Genomic DNA, 14,327 nt, shown 5'->3' with positions numbered 1-14,327 from the left:
GTAGAACGACTTCCCACTTCGCATCACTTACATCTTATGGTGCCTGTCAGTACATCTTGAGACTACGCCTAGAATTGGTAAACTAGAAGAGGTTAATTTCCTGTGAATTGACTGCAGGTTAACTATTCCATGCACTTCGCCCGGAAAGCATTGTTATTTACAGCAAGACAAATGCATACCCCAAATCTCAAATTCTTGATACCCTAGGAGTGCTACTTACAATTTTCCTATTAATTATTGATTTTGCAGAAACAACTCTTTCTTAAAATAAAATATGCTCAGAAGCAATATATGGAAATAGCAAGTTTCAGAGGTTTGTTGGTCGTTTTCCTTTTCTTTCTCTAGGCTGATGCGTTTGCCGATTGAATTTCGCACTGCAGGCAACTGACCGTTTGGTAGATGTATAAATAGGTGAGACTTCCTAGCAGACTAAAATGGTGTGCCGGACTGGAACTCGAACTTGACGCCTTTGGCTTTCGTGGCCAAGTGCTTCTTTTAGGGCCTCAATACCGCCCCTTCAGGCCAGTTATTTCGCTCTCCAGTTATACCTTCATCTGCGAGCTTCTCCGCTACATTTTTAGTTTTAGCAAAAATAATATTTCAATTATCTGTGTTCCTTTAGAAATGGTATTCATAAATAAAAGAAGTACTTCTTCTTGAAGTAAACTAAATGTTACATATCCTGATAAATTTAAACCCTTTTTCTTGTTAAACTAACAATGTACTCTGCTGTTCATCTACATCTACATCTACATTTATACTCCGCAAGCCACCCAACGGTGTGTGACGGAGGGCACTTTACGTGCCACTGTCATTACCTCCCTTTCCTGTTCCAGTCGCGTATGGTTCGCGGAAAGAACGACTGTCTGAAAGCCTCCGTGCGCGCTCTAATCTCTCTAATTTTACATTCGTGATCTCCTCGGGAGGTATAAGTAGGGGGAAGCAATATATTCGATACCTCATCCAGAAACGCACCCTCTCGAAACCTGGACAGCAAGCTACACCGCGATGCAGAGCGCCTCTCTTGCAGAGTCTGCCACTTGAGTTTGTTAAACATCTCCGTAACGCTATCACGGTTACCAAATAACCCTGTGACGAAACGCGCCGCTCTTCTTTGGATCTTCTCTATCTCCTCCGTCAACCCGATCTGGTACGGATCCCACACTGATGAGCAATACTCAAGTATAGGTCGAAAGAGTGTTTTGTAAGCCACCTCCTTTGTTGATGGACTACATTTTCTAAGGACTCTCCCAATGAATCTCAACCTGGTACCCGCCTTACCAACAATCAATTTTATATGATCGTTCCACTTCAAATCGTTCCGCACGCATACTCCCAGATATTTTACAGAAGTAACTGCTACCAGTGTTTGTTCCGCTATCATATAATCATACAATAAAGGATCCGTCTTTCTATGTATTCGCAATACATTACATTTGTCAATGTTAAGGGTCAGTTGCCACTCCCTGCACCAAGTGCCTATCCGCTGCAGATCTTCCTGCATTTCGCTACAATTTTCTAATGCTGCAACTTCTCTGTATACTACAGCATCATCCGCGAAAAGCCGCATGGGACTTCCGACACTATCTACTAGGTCATTTATATATATTGTGAAAAGCAATGGTCCCATAACACTCCCCTGTGGCACGCCAGAGGTTACTTTAACGTCTGTAGACGTCTCTCCATTGATAACAACATGCTGTGTTCTGTTTGCTAAAAACTCTTCAATCCAGCCACACAGCTGGTCTGATATTCCGTAGGCTCTTACTTTGTTTATCAGGCGACAGTGCGGAACTGATCGAACGCCTTCCGGAAGTCAAGAAAAATAGCATCTACCTGGGAGCCTGTATCTAATATTTTCTGGGTCTCATGAACAAATAAAGCGAGTTGGGTCTCACACGATCGCTGTTTCCGGAATCCATGTTGATTCCTACATAGTAGATTCTGGGTTTCCAAAAACGACATGATACTCGAGCAAAAAACATGTTCTAAAATTCTACAACAGATCGACGTCAGAGATATAGGTCTATAGTTTTGCGCATCTGCTCGACGACCCTTCTTGAAGACTGGGACTACCTGTGCTCTTTTCCAATCATTTGGAACCTTCCGTTCCTCTAGAGACTTGCGGTACACGGCTGTTAGAAGGGGGGCAAGTTCTTTCGCGTACTGTGTGTAGAATCGAATTGGTATCCCGTCAGATCCAGTGGACTTTCCTCTGTTGAGTGATTCCAGTTGCTTTTCTATTTCTTGGACACTTATTTCGATGTCAGCCATTTTTCCGTTTGTGCGAGGATTTAGAGAAGGAACTGCAGTGCGGTCTTCCTCTGTGAAACAGCTTTGGAAAAAGGTGTTTAGTATTTCAGCTTTACGCGTGTCATCCTCTGTTTCAATGCCATCATCATCCCGGAGTGTCTGGATATGCTGTTTCGAGCCACTTACTGATGTAACGTAAGACCAGAACTTCCTAGGATTTTCTGTCAAGTCGGTACATAGAATTTTACTTTCGAATTCACTGAACGCTTCACGCATAGCCCTCCTTACGCTAACGTTGACATCGTTTAGCTTCTGTTTGTCTAAGAGGTTTTGGCTGCGTTTAAACTTGGAGTGGAGCTCTCTTTGCTTTCGCAGTAGTTTCCTAACTTTGTTGTTGTACCACGGTGGGTTTTTCCCGTCCCTCACAGTTTTACTCGGCACGTACCTGTCTAAAACGCATTTTACGATTGCCTTGAACTTTTTCCATAAACACTCAACATTGTCAGTGTCGGAACAGAAATTTTCGTTCTGATCTGTTAGGTAGTCTGAAATCTGCCTTCTATTACTTGTGCTAAACAGATAAACCTTCCTCCCTTTTTTTATATTCCTATTAACTTCCATATTCAGGGATGCTGCAACGGCCTTATGATCACTGATTCCCTGTTCTGTACATACAGAGTCGAAAAGTTCGGGTCTGTTTGTTATCAGTAGGTCCAAGATGTTATCTCCACGAGTCGGTTCTCTGTTTAATTGCTCGAGGTAATTTTCGGATAGTGCACTCAGTATAATGTCTCTCGATGCTCTGTCCCTACCACCCGTCCTAAACATCTGAGTGTCCCAGTCTATATCTGGTAAATTGAAATCTCCACCTAAGACTATAACATGCTGAGAAAATTTATGTGAAATGTATTCCAAATTTTCTCTCAGTTGTTCTGCCACTAATGCTGCTGAGTCGGGAGGTCGGTAAAAGGAGCCAATTATTAACCTAGCTCGGTTGTTGAGTGTAACCTCCACCCATAATAATTCACAGGAACTATCCACTTCTATTTCACTACAGGATAAACCACTACTAACAGCGACGAACACTCCACCACCGGTTGCATGCAATCTATCCTTTCTAAACACCGTCTGTACCTTTGTAAAAATTTCGGCAGAATTTATCTCTGGCTTCAACCAGCTTTCTGTACCTATAACGATTTCGGCTTCGGTGCTTTCTATCAGCGCTTGAAGTTCCGGTACTTTACCAACGCAGCTTCGACAGTTTTCAATTACAATACCGATTGCTGCTTGGTCCCCGCATGTCCTGACTTTGCCCTGCACCCGTTGAGGCTGTTGCCCTTTCTGTACTTGCCCAAGGCCATCTAACCTAAAAAACCGCCCAGCCCACGCCACACAACCCCTGCTACCCGTGTAGCCGCTTGTTGCGTGTAGTGGACTCCTGACCTATCCAGCGGAACCCGAAACCCCACCATCCTATGGCGCAAGTCGAGGAATCTGCAGCCCATACGGACGCAGAACCGTCTCAGCTTCTGATTCAGACCCTCCACTCGGCTCTGTACCAAAGGTCCGCAGTCAGTCCTGTCGACGATGCTGCAGATGGTGAGCTCTGCTTTCATCCCGCTAGCGAGACTGGCAGTCTTCACCAAATCAGATAGCCGCCAGAAGCCAGAGAAGATTTCCTCCGATCCATAGCGACACACATCATTGTTGCCGACATGAGCGACCACCTGCAGATGGGTGCACCCTGTACCCTTCATGGCATCCGGAAGGACCCTTTCCACATCTGGAATGACTCCCCCCGGTATGCACACGGAGTGCACATTGGTTTTCTTCCCCTCTCTTGCTGCCATATCCCTAAGGAGCCCCATTACGCGCCTGACGTTGGAGCTCCCAACTACCAGTAGCCCACCCTCTGCGACCGCCCGGATCTTGCAGACTGAGGGGCAACCTCTGGAACAGGACAAGCAGCCATGTCAGGCCGAAGATCAGTATCAGCCTGAGACAGAGCCTGAAACTGGTTCTTCAGACAAACTGGAGAGGCCTTCCGTTCAGCCCTCCAGAATGTCTTTCGCCCCCTGCCACACCTTGAGACGACCTCCCACTCTACCACAGGTGAGGGATCAGCCTCAATGCGGGCAGTATCCCGGGCAACCACAGTCGTAGTCCGATCAGGGGATGCGTGGGACGAGCTGGCCGTCCCCAACAAACCCCCATCCGGAACCCCACAGTGATGCCCATTGGCAACAGCCTCAAGCTGTGTGACAGAAGCCAACACTGCCTGAAGCTGGGAGCGAAGGGATGCCAACTCAGCCTGCATCCGAACACAGCAGTTGCAGTCCCTATCCATGCTAAAAACTGTTGTGCAAAGAACGTCTGAACTAATCTACAGAGAGCGCAAACAAATCGACACAAAATTTAAACGGTTATTAAAATACAAGATTGCCTAGTAAATGCAGTAATGCTGCTACTTGCGCACTGCTGACACACTGCTCGGCAGCAGAAGGAGACTACGCGATTTTACACTATTCAGGTACTAAAACGCGATGCTACAACTCTCAAATACTATAATACGCCCGAAAATTATGAATTAAACAATGCAAGTACCAAAAACACGCAAAGAAATTAAGAATTAAACTATGTAACAGATGAGTGAGCTAGGAGTATACGACTTGCTGCTGCAGCTGCTTATTCCCTTCATAGGGAATAAATTTTAAACAAATTTTCTAACATTAGGACAAAAAACACTTCCTAAAGCGAAAAAAATTTAAAATGAAAGAAATTTATGACTAAACTTTTTGTTAGAAATTAATGCAATTCATTGAAACATTAAAAGAATGGAAAAAGTAAATGATAGTTGCGATTCATAGCGTATGTATGTATCTCAATTAACACCTTTTTATGTACCTGGGTTGTTAACATAAAGTACCTTTTGTAGCTAGCCGAGTTTTATGTATATGTATGTTTTATGTATATGTTAAAAAAGTTTTATAAAGTACAGTACAGTAAAGTAAAGTTTTATAAAGTACATAAAGTTTTATGTGTATATTGAAAGTGAAAGTTTTTTTAGACACTACATAAAATAAGAATTCTTTAGAATTTTAGGTTTTCTTGTCTCTCACAAGGCGGTATTGACTATGTGGATGCTGCTTTACGTGGATCCTGCGCCGCCGCTCTGCTGTGGGTAAAACATTATTGATGAAAATTGCGTACTTCCGAAGTTAGACGCTGGCCAGAGAAATTTTTTCACGTAGGCTTGCAGTGGACATCCAATATTTTAAATTGAATATGCGGTATCACTCATTTATATGATGATAAAATCTCGGCAATAATCTTTGTACTGTAATTGCTTCCTGTTTTCTTCTACAATCTGCTTAACATATTGAATAGTAGGTGGAAATATGCCTTGCTATTGATTTATATGACACAGTTTCTGCAAAACTGCCCAGTTCTTCCTTGATGAGTCTTGTTCTGTCCGCAGGGCCTGTGAATGTATGATGAATGGTTTTCACAAGGAATGGTCGATATTTCTATTCGAAGTCAAAGAACTCCATCCCCTCCTCCTTAATTGGGAACGTTAACTGTTCTCTGGTCGTGCGAAAGAGCATTCGGGAAAACAACGAAATATCTAAGTAAATCTGGCCCTGTAGATAACTGCGTTGTCCACAAACAACCTTAGAGCTACTAAGACCTGATTTTAAACGTATTACCGTACTAGCATATGTACAGAGAGTGGACAAAAATATGGAAACACCACACACACAACTCATTACTATCCTTTATACGGTGCAAAAACCCGTTAGCATACAAAACAGCTTCCAGTCGTCCCGAAATGGATAAATACAGAGCCTGTATGGTTTTCAAGGGATCTTATACCGTCCTTCCTGCAATACAGTGTGGCCGAGTAGTTCTAGGCGCTACAGTCTGGAACCGCGCGACCGCTACAGTCGCAGGTTCAAATCCTGCCTCGGGCATGGATGTGTGTAATGTCCTTAGGTTAGTTAGGTTTAAGTAGTTCTAAGTTCTAGGGGACTGATGACCTCAGAAGTTAAGTCCCATAGTGCTCAGAGCCATTTTCAAGTCCCATAGTGCTCAGACCAATTGAACCATTTGCAATACAGTGGTAAGTTCAGGTAAAGATTATATAGGTAGATAGCGATAACGCACCCTTCTCTCCAAAGTAGACCACTAAGGCTCTATAATACTGAGATCTGGTGCCTTGATGGCCAGGGGAGATGCGACAATTGATCCTCGTGCTCGCAAGGCCTGTCCTGGGTAATGCAAGCTGTGTGTCATCCTGGAACACAGTATCACCATCGGCGAACAAACATTGTACCATGGGATGGACCTGATCAGCCAAACTGGTCACATAAGCCTTGGCAGTAATGTGACCTTGCAGAGTAGCCTTGGAGTCATGGAATACCACCATATGGCTGCCCAAATCATCACTGAAGCCCTCCATGTTTAATTCTTGCGATGTAAACTCTGCCAGAGGTTGGAAACAGTGTGAAACAAGATTCATCGACAAAATTACTTTCTTCCATTGCTCTATAGTCCAGGTTTCATTCCTTTGGCACAACGTTTTCCTGTTCCGGGCACTTGTGGCTCGCAGATGACGTTTTCCTGATTTCCTTGTATGCCGAATAAAACTACTATACGTTACCTCTTGAAATACTAAACATTTCTGCTACCTTATTTACGGATATGGGCAGCACAATTTGCCCACGTCGAATTCACTTAGCTCTGACAAAATACCACGGCTGACACAACGTATTGAGGACATTGCACACTAGCTGTTCATGGTCAAACACGACAGCGCAGCCTGCAGGCTTGGCTAGCATCTGCATTTATGTTCAAGCATGCATTTCTTGCAGTGTTTCCACATTTTTATCCAGACTCTCTTTGTGAGGTATGTCTTACGCTACTTTCACTGCCGTAAATTTCCCCGCATTGAGAAAGAAATACGCTATGCGGTCTTCAATCCTATTCCGTATTGTGTGTTATACTCTGTAATAATGAGTCTCCAAACAATTCGTCATAAAAAAACACGAAACATGTTCCATAATTGTACGAGACGTGTTTTTTAGGTAAGGCCCGTTTCGTTTTAGACACTAGTAGTTCACGCGCATACCGCAACGAGCGCGTGCGTCGTGTACCGGCATGCCTCGGGAACAACTGTGCTCAGTTTCAGCTCTGTAACTAACTGTACGGTTCTGTTCTGTGCTTTTAAAACGTTTAAGACTATCAACTCACCCGCCGTGTGTCATGTTCGCTCAGTGATACGGTTTTTGTCAGCAAGGAGTCTGTGTGCTGCAGAAATTCATCGACAGATTTGCGAAGTGTACAGTGATACTGTTATGAGTGAAAGCAAAGTGCGTAAGTGGGTAGGAGAATTCAAAGATGGCCGTGACAACGTCCTTGATGAGGACCGCTCCGGTCGCCCTTCTCTGATTACAAACAATTTGGTGGCTTCAGTTGCAGTGAGGTTTCGTGTGAACAGGTGCTTCACAATAACAGGTCCCTCAAACTAATTTCCTAATGTGTCGAGATCAGTGCTTTACAACATTGTTTCTGAACACCTAAAGTTTAGGAAGCTGTGCTTCAGTTGGGTCCCGAAACTCCTAACAGAGGACCACAAAAACCAAAGTTCTGAGTGTGCGATGAAGTTCTTGACTTGTTATCACGAAGAAGGTGACAGCTTCTTGAGTCAGATCGTAACTGGAGAAGAAACATGGGTTTCACATATCATGCCCGTATTGAAGCAACAGAGAACGGAATGAAGACACACACTCGCCTGTTAAGGAGAAGGCCAAACAGACTCTGTCCCAGTGCAAAATCATGGCGTCGGTGTTTTGGGATAGGCATGGTGTTTTGCTAGTCGACTTCATGTAACGAGGAACCACTACCAATGCAGAAGCATACTGCCAAACCCTGAGAAAGCTACGCAGAGCGATTCAAAAGAAAGGACGCAGCATGCTGACAAAGGGAATTGTCCTTCTCCATGACAATGCAAGACCTCACACTGCAGGTCAGACCTGCGATTTATTGGACAGTTTTGGCAGGGAAGTTGTAGACCACCCATCCTACAGTCCTGATCTTGCGCCGAGCGATTACCATCTGTTCCTCCACCTCAAACATCACCTCAGTGGTAACCGTTACAATGATAACGACGACGTGAAAACGGCAGTGAACTCTTGTTTATCGGAGCTGGTGGCAAGTTTTTAAGAAGAGGGTATTTTAAAATTGGTTGAGAGGTATGATACACGATTCAGCAAACTTGGCACTATGTCGAAAAATAGAGTGAAATATGTACTTTCTGAAAATAAATTTACTTTTTTTAAATAACCTTTCATTGTGTACTTATGATCAAACGGACCTTACTTAAAAAAACACGCCTCATAGAACATGCTGACAACCATAGTAGAAGTCTGAAGCCCCACTCATCTATCCCCTGATATTTCCTGAACTAGAAGAAACCGCTCCTTTTCCATTCACATGGAAGATCAGTTCTAAAGATCTACGATAAACTACTGCCTGAAGAAGCACCATGTCTTTTACATAATCGGTAAACGGTATAGCAGGTATCTCATCACCTAGAGACATATTTTTTCAGTGGTATAAATTACAACAGTATCTTTGAAAGGTATCAGTCCATTCACAAAAAGAATACAGAGGCAACCTCGTCAGAAAAGTTGAAAATACCATAATATTCTAGAGCTTTAAGAAATAAGTACCAACATGATTAATCTAGAACTCCTACAGAAGAATAATGTTACAATTAGAACCCATGTAAAGACGAAGATTCAGAATAATAATATTGGGTGGATGCAAGATGTCTGTTACAGAATCTATTTGGGAAAGGTTTTAGGTACATTCGTAACACAAAAAATGAAAACGGAGATAAGACATGTACGCCACATGCTAAAGAAAGCAGGAATGTATGTTTTCTAGAAACTCTCGGATCGTGTTGCCTAGGAAGTCAAGCGCGTGCAGCAATGACAATGGTGCATATTAATTATATCTGCATAGCAAATATCTATAAGCTTAAGAGTAGAATGGCAATTGCTACTGCGAGACTGAGATAAGACAGCTAGGAGAGTCAATTTGGTCGTGCAGTTGCAAAGTGTATTTTCACGTATGTCTGGTAAATTTTCAGTCTTCTCTTGTCCATAAAGTGGGTCAATGTTTTCTAACGACACCATTAGAGTCCAAAAGTCACCAATGCTCAATGCTTGCCGTTTGGAACTACGGAATATGACCATGACCCTGTTACAACTATGAAACAGTGTTGTTGCACATATGAAAAGGGTGGTGATATCAAAGTACCATGCCCTGAAGGCTTCAAGAAAACTGTATTTGTGTAAGGTGACCAGCCGTTCGAGTAGCGTTCATCACTTGGCATATAAGCAGCGTTTGAAATGGCCATGTCTACCAGCCTACATGGAGGTCAGCACAGGATTGTTTTCTGCACGGAGAAGTCAGAACTTAGCCTGAAAACTGACACTATATGTATTTCAAAACTAGCAGATTAAATCTGTGTGCCAGATGGGGATTCGAAGCTGGAACATTTCCACACTTCTACTCTATCAGGAAATTTGAAAACAGTGCACACTCCGCATCAAAGTGAAAGATTATTCTGGAGACAACATCCCTCGTCTGTGGCTAATTCATTTCTCCGCAATTTCGTTTCTTGCAGCAGTGCTAGTCGAGCAAAGTATTTAGGAGCGATTATGGGAAGTTTAGGACGTAGCACGTAGATATTAACAAAAGTGAAGCTCTGAAAGCAAAAGGCTAGATCCAGAGTTCGAGTCCTAGTCTGGCACACAGTTTTATTATGCCAAAAATTATCAAAACAGTGCAAACACGGCTGCATAATTAAACTTTCATTCTGGAGATCTGTTTTCTCTTGGTGAAAAACCTGTTATCATAAAACAACCAACCGTAAGAGACATACCTTCCGATGTGGCAGTGTGTGTTTTTTGGAGCAGGGGATTACCTTTAGGAAACGCACAGACTTCCACACCTGCCTATGCGAAATCGAAACCTTCCAAATTTATAAACATAAAATTAATTTTATAGGTCCTTACATCGATGCAAGATGCATCTTATAAGATCAGAACTCTCAACTACAATGTGCTGTCCAGCTCGACCTCCTATCCTGAATAACACAGACCCATATGGAATGCACTTGGGTGGTGCATCTCACTCTTCAGATTTTTGCCTCATCGAAAGGGACTCTGCAAGATGAATGCTATTCACTCGTGTGGAGCTTAAACAAAGTCATTAATAGCATCATACATCCTTGTTTGTGCTGTACAACTCTTTGGATTTACCACGGTTCGTATTGTCATAACCTCTGCTGTCAGACCAATATGTCATTTTGCGCATTTTTCAAGCCCTAGGTTCCATCATAAATTAGTTGATCATAATTTTTTAAAGTTTATTTGTTTACAAAATAGGGAATAAACTGGATATTGCAAATTATAGAGGCATTTCAGTGACATGCACCACAAGTTGTTTGTATGGAAGGATTCTCAGGGATATAGTAGAGTCAGGATACAAAGATCATGAAGACGAAAAAACATCAGTGTTCAGAGTTGATGGGACTTGAACTGACAATGTGTTTTGTTTGGACAAAATAATAGAGAAAACGTTAAGCACCAATCAAGAAACCCTTCTCATGTTTACAAACCTTCATAAATCATATTATACGAGGGATATTCGAAAAGTAAGGAACGACAGGTCCCGAAATGGAAACCACAGTGAAAATCAAAACTGTTTTATTTGCAGGAGTTAGCTACAACTTCCAGCTGCTTATCTCCATAGTCGCCAATCCGACTTAGACGTTTGTCGTAGCGTTGAACCAACTTTCCAATACCCTCGTTATAGAAGGCAGCCGCCAGTGCTTTCCGCCAATTCTCTACGCTGGCCGACAGCTCGTTGTCTGTGCCAAAATGTTATCTTCATATCCAGCGGTTCATGTGAGCCGAGACGAAACTCAGAGGGAGACAATTACGGGCTGTATTGTGGGTAATCAAACATTTGCAGTTGAAAACGATGCAGGAGAATCTTCATTGCCCCTGAAGAATGCGGCTGATAATTGTCCTGAAGAATAAAACGCACAGCAGTTATGAAATGTTGGCTGCATAGCTTCAGGCGGAATTTCTCACCAGGCCCTAGTACTTTGCGAGAGACACTATTGTTCTAGGTATCTTTATGTGCTCCCTGTGTGCTCAGAACTAAAAAGAACGACATAATGTGATCGACGGGCATACTAGAAACACTGCCCAACACACCTGTGCAAAACTTCATCGGATTTTCACTGTGGTTGCCATTTCGCCATTCCTTACTTTCCGAATAAGCCTCGTATTGTACCTATACAAAGTCTCCGGAAAGTATCACAGGACTCAAAGATCAATTACACTTTACAATGTCCCTCCAGAATTTGTATAATGGTTTGACATTAAGAATAAAATTTGGTAATAGACTATCTCGAAGATTTCCTGTCAACAAGGGTTTACATTAAAGCTTGCCTCTGTCACCAATACTGTGAATCACGTTGATTGCAGCACACTTAGTGATGGATGTTTCACTGCCAGGCCAGTAAAGGCCCATGGCGTTTGTTTAGAGGCTCTGTGGTGGCCAGCGGTGGCCACATGGCTACAGGCACGCGGTTTTGCTTTGGCATCTGGCGGCAACACATCTTCAGGCATGCAGTTCTACTTCGGCTACTGGGCGGTTCTGCTTCAGTTGCTTGAAGCCACACTGCATCAGGTGTGTAGTTCTGCTTCAGCAACTGCTGGCCACACGGCGTTAGGTGTGTAGTCCTGCTTCAGCGACTGCTGGCCACATGGCGTCATGTGCGCTGTTCTGCTTTGGCTGGCTTCAGCCACACAGCACCATGTGTGTGGTTTTGTTTCAGCCACTGGTGGCCACATGGCGTCAGCAGTGTGGTTCTGCTTCAGCTGCCAGCAGCCACACGGCATCAGGTGTGCAGTTCTGCTTCAGCTGCCGTCAGTCAAATGGCGTCGGGTGACATCTTCTGCTTCAGCTGCCTGCAGGCACACAGCGTCAGTGTGCGGTTCTGCTTTGGCCACTGGCAGCCACATGGCATCAGGTGTGTGCTTCCTCTTTGGCTGCTGGCGGCCATATGCAGTCAACGTGTTTGAACATACGTATCAAAAGCTCTGCATCAACTGAAAAGGAAATGCAGAGGAATAGGTATTGATATTGGTGAAACCTGCTTGTATGCACTAGAATTTGCAAATGGTCAAGTCGTGATCGCCACCTAAAAATATTATCTAGAATATACGGCACGAAAACTACAGATAGAATATAAATGATGATACTGAGAACTTAAAACACAGAAAACAAAATATCTTCAAATAGAGGCAGAACTACCTAGCACCTAAGTTGATACAAAGGAAATTGCAGCTCACATTGGTTACAATTGGTTTCACATATCTAGGAGTAGAATATGATACCGCAGATCAAGATGATCCATAAACTGCGCCGGCCGGTGTGGCCGTGCGGTTAAAGGCGCTTCAGTTTGGAACCGCGTGACCGCTACGGTCGCAGGTTCGAATCCTGCCTCGGGCATGGATGTGTGTGATGTCCTTAGGTTAGTTAGGTTTAATTAGTTCTAAGTTCTAGGCGACTGATGACCTCAGAAGTTAAGTCGCATAGTGCTCAGAGCCATTTGAACCATTTGAACCATAAACTGCAAAACAAGTAACTCAGGCTAGAAAACTGACCTCTTGTTTAAACGAAATCCTTAGGAGTAGGGAAATAGAAAAGTAACTAAAATACATTATCTATGAAACTCTAGTTAGAAGTTCCTTGTCGTGTGGGTTAGAAACATAGGAAGTTACAGAGAATAAGAAGAGGAAGTTGGACGCCACTGAAATTGATGTGTTGAAACAGTCACTGGGAACATCCAGCAGAGAGAACATAAGTAACGAAGAGGTTTGATTACAAATAGCGTAGAAGGGTCATTAACAACTGATATCCAATAGAAATAATTAACATGATAGGGTAACATGCAGTGGATGGATGAATCCAGGTTACCCAAGAAGACTATGCTGTGGATACCACTAGACCACAGAAAACATGGAAGGCCGAGGAGGACTTGGAAAAAGGGAATCTTAAAAGCAATGAGATCACGAGATTTAAGAGAAGATCAGTGGGACGAAAGAGAAGCGTGGAAATTCGACTTTGGACAATGCCTTAAGGTGTTCTAAAACTGATATAATGATAATAATAATAATAATAATAATAATAACAATACTTAGGCTGGCTCTTGTCTTCTACAAAGGGCTTACGTTTAGTAACATTAGACACATAAATTAAAAAGTTACCATTATTTTTGTGATTTTTTTTCTGTATTGCAACTAAGTGCATTTACACTGCTCAAACCTAGCATCTCTCATTCTGATACAATTCTGAGAGTTTTAATGGCGCATGTGTACAGGGGGGGGCAGAAAAGCTCTAGTATTGAGAAGAGATATAGAACAGGATCTACATGTCTTCAGCTCTACTGTTGGTCGTGTTATCATGAAATAGTCAACACAATTGTCACCCTAGGGGTTGGAATATGTTAAGTAATAGTTACAGCGAAATCCTACACTGAAGTGACAAAAGTCATGGGGCAGTGATATGCACATATACAGATGGTGGTAGCGTCGCATACACGAGGTATAAAAAGGCAGTGCATTGGCGGAGATGTTATTTGTACTCAAGTGATCCATGTAAAAAAGTTACCCACGTGATTATGGCCGCAAGACTAGAATTAACATACTTTGAACGCGGAATGTTAATTGGAGATAGAGGCATGGGACATTCCATTTCGGAAATCGTAAGGGAATTCAGTATCCCGAGATAACCGCAGAAATCAACGTGGGACGTACGACGAACCTATCCGTTAGGAGAGCGCGGCGAAATTTGGCGTTCATGGGCAATGGCAGCAGTCGACAGACGCGAGTACCTTTGCTAACAGCATGAAATCGCCTGCAGTGGCTCTTCTGGGCTCGTGACCATATGTGTTGGACAGTAGCTCACTGGAAAACCGTGGCCTGGTC

This window comes from Schistocerca serialis, chromosome 3 (assembly GCF_023864345.2).
Source record: "Schistocerca serialis cubense isolate TAMUIC-IGC-003099 chromosome 3, iqSchSeri2.2, whole genome shotgun sequence".
NCBI classification, from domain to species: Eukaryota; Metazoa; Arthropoda; class Insecta; order Orthoptera; family Acrididae; genus Schistocerca; species Schistocerca serialis.
This window is presented reverse-complemented; position numbering follows the sequence as displayed.